Here is a 2,500-nt window from a genome sequence, read left to right as displayed (position 1 = left end):
CACGACTGGGACACTTCCGAAACAACTCCTGCATCCTTGCGTACTCTACTCGTCTCCGCTTTCGGCGCGACATTGAGTCTGACGCAGCTTGGATGTCACAATCATAATTCTTACGGCGTCGGCGACTCCTGGTTTTCGCCCCCGGCTCGCAGCGCCGCTTCCGTCTCTCGACCGCCCGAAGGAGGTCTTCGAGAACATGCGCCGCGTTCGGGCCGATTGGGGTTTCTACCGTTTGGCAGGGTTCAGCGACAGGTGGGTCTTCAGGGTTGCTCCCTATAACGATCGAAGGCCGCGCTTCCAAGGCACCTTCAATGCTCGAACCCCCTCTCGCAATGGAATCAGCAGCCGAGAACGCCAATTCCTCCAGGCAGGTTTGCACCAACCCTTTGTATTTGACGCTACGGCGCTGACCCTTAACCGCCTCCAGCGTCCTATGGAGCTGGGGTAGTTTGGCGAGAAGGTCTACGTTACCGCACTTCCCGGTATCTCTTGTCAGCTGCGCCTCGACTCGTGCCATGAGGAGCAACTCTTCCTCATTCCACCTGCGCTTCACCGAAGCTGGAGCCGCTTCTGCGTTGGCCTCGACGGGATGGGCTCTACGCTTGTGAACCCCTAGTCCCGTCTTGGTGTTGAATGTGCGGTTGCACATTGGACAGATCCAACCAGGCGCCCGCCCAACAGTCCCGCCGGGAACGTCGGGTCGAACCACCGGGGAGGGAATGACCGTGCTCCCCGATTCCTGTGGGAGATCGGGGCGGTCGAATAAATTCTTATTTCGACTTGTTGCAAGGTAAATTCCCCTGGTGGCCGGGCCGCAAACCCAACCACGGGGTTCGCCCACGGTTTTTGCTAGGTCCCAACCGAAGAAAACCGCTAGGCTTGAAGGTCTCCGTAGAGACCAACCATCGGGACTGCTGTGAGGGATCTCACCTCACAGCCACACCTGGATTACAACCTAAGATGGAAGCTGTCGCACCACTTGATAGAATCCAGGGGCAAGCCTGACTCCGCCCTCCACCCCCGCTGACGTATCTATTAAGACCGTTTCAGCGATGGTGGAGGTAGGAGTGGAACAGTGCTTGTGGCCTCGTCGAATAGAAGTTGGATTAGGATAATTGCACCAACGAGGCATGCAGCGCCGCAACGGCTACTTCCGGGCTGCCTAATTTAGGTGCGGATCCCCCCCCCCCACATTAGCTTTGGCAGCGGCGCCACGGGCAGGCTGTGGGTAGGAGTTGGGCGTCGTGACTAAGTCACTCTTCCCCTTTGTCAGGTCGGTCGGGCATTCTTCGTATCCCCGAAACTAGCCGGCGGGCTCGGAAATCCGTGCTCCGATCGACCTGTGAGTTTCTAAGACAACATCTTCCCCGTTAGGGGTGTGAGCATTCCACCAAGACAATGCCACATGTATCAGTCCAGATTGCATACATATTACCTGTAATGTGTACACAGACACAACCGCCATAGGCCAGAGCAAGGCAAGCTCACTTAAGAGAGTCATAGTTACTCCCGCCGTTTACCCGCGCTTGCTTGAATTTCTTCACGTTGACATTCAGAGCACTGGGCAGAAATCACATTGCGTCAACACCCGCGAGGGCCATCGCAATGCTTTGTTTTAATTAGACAGTCGGATTCCCCTTGTCCGTGCCAGTTCTGAGCTGACCGTTGAACGGCGGTCGTACAGTACCGCGCCGATCGCGCACGAGACGAAACCGACGCGGACTTACGGCTAGGAAGATCCGCGGAAGGCCGGAACGCGGGTCCGGATTCCGCACGAACGTCCCGAGAGACGAACGAGCGTCGACCAGGCCCGGCACCGGCCGCATCCGCTTCCCGTCCAAACCCGACACGCCCCGGTCCTCAGAGCCAATCCTTATTCCGAAGTTACGGATCCAATTTGCCGACTTCCCTTACCTACATTATTCTATCGACTAGAGGCTCTTCACCTTGGAGACCTGCTGCGGATATGGGTACGAACCGGCGCGACATCTCCACGTACATCCCTCACCTGAATTTTCAAGGTCCGCAGAGAGTATCCGGACACCGCCGCAAATGCGGTGCTCTTCGCGTTCCGAACCATATCTCCCTTCTATAGGATTCCATGGAACTCGAACGCTCAGGCAGAAAAGAAAACTCTTCCCGGACCCCTCGGCGGCGTCTTCAGGCCACTTTGGGTTACCCCGTCGAACACTCGCTTTGAAACGAGGGAACGATTATTGAAACGGTTCCGCTGCCGGGTTCCGGAATAGGAACCGGATTCCCTTTCGCTCGAAGGGCGTTATTTCGTTATATCACATTCTCTCGAATTGACGAATAAACGACAAAACAAAAAAAAACGTAAACATAAAAAAAACACGCCACATCGACATAAGATCTCTCCTTGAGCTTAGGATCGACTGACTCGCGAGCAACTACTGTTCACGCGAAACCCTTCTCCACGTCAGTCCTCCAGGGCCTCGCTGGAGTATTTGCTACTACCACCAAGATCTGCACCGACGGA

General features: G+C 55.9%; 1 pseudogene; it reads right to left on the bottom strand.

Moving 5' to 3' along the window:
• The window catches only part of LOC125076587, an 8,108-nt pseudogene that overhangs the window by 3,853 nt on the left and 1,755 nt on the right, over positions 1–2,500 (bottom strand).

The sequence above is a fragment of the Vanessa atalanta genome, unplaced genomic scaffold (assembly GCF_905147765.1).
Source record: "Vanessa atalanta unplaced genomic scaffold, ilVanAtal1.2, whole genome shotgun sequence".
Lineage (NCBI taxonomy): Eukaryota > Metazoa > Arthropoda > Insecta > Lepidoptera > Nymphalidae > Vanessa > Vanessa atalanta.
This window is presented reverse-complemented; position numbering and strand designations above follow the sequence as displayed.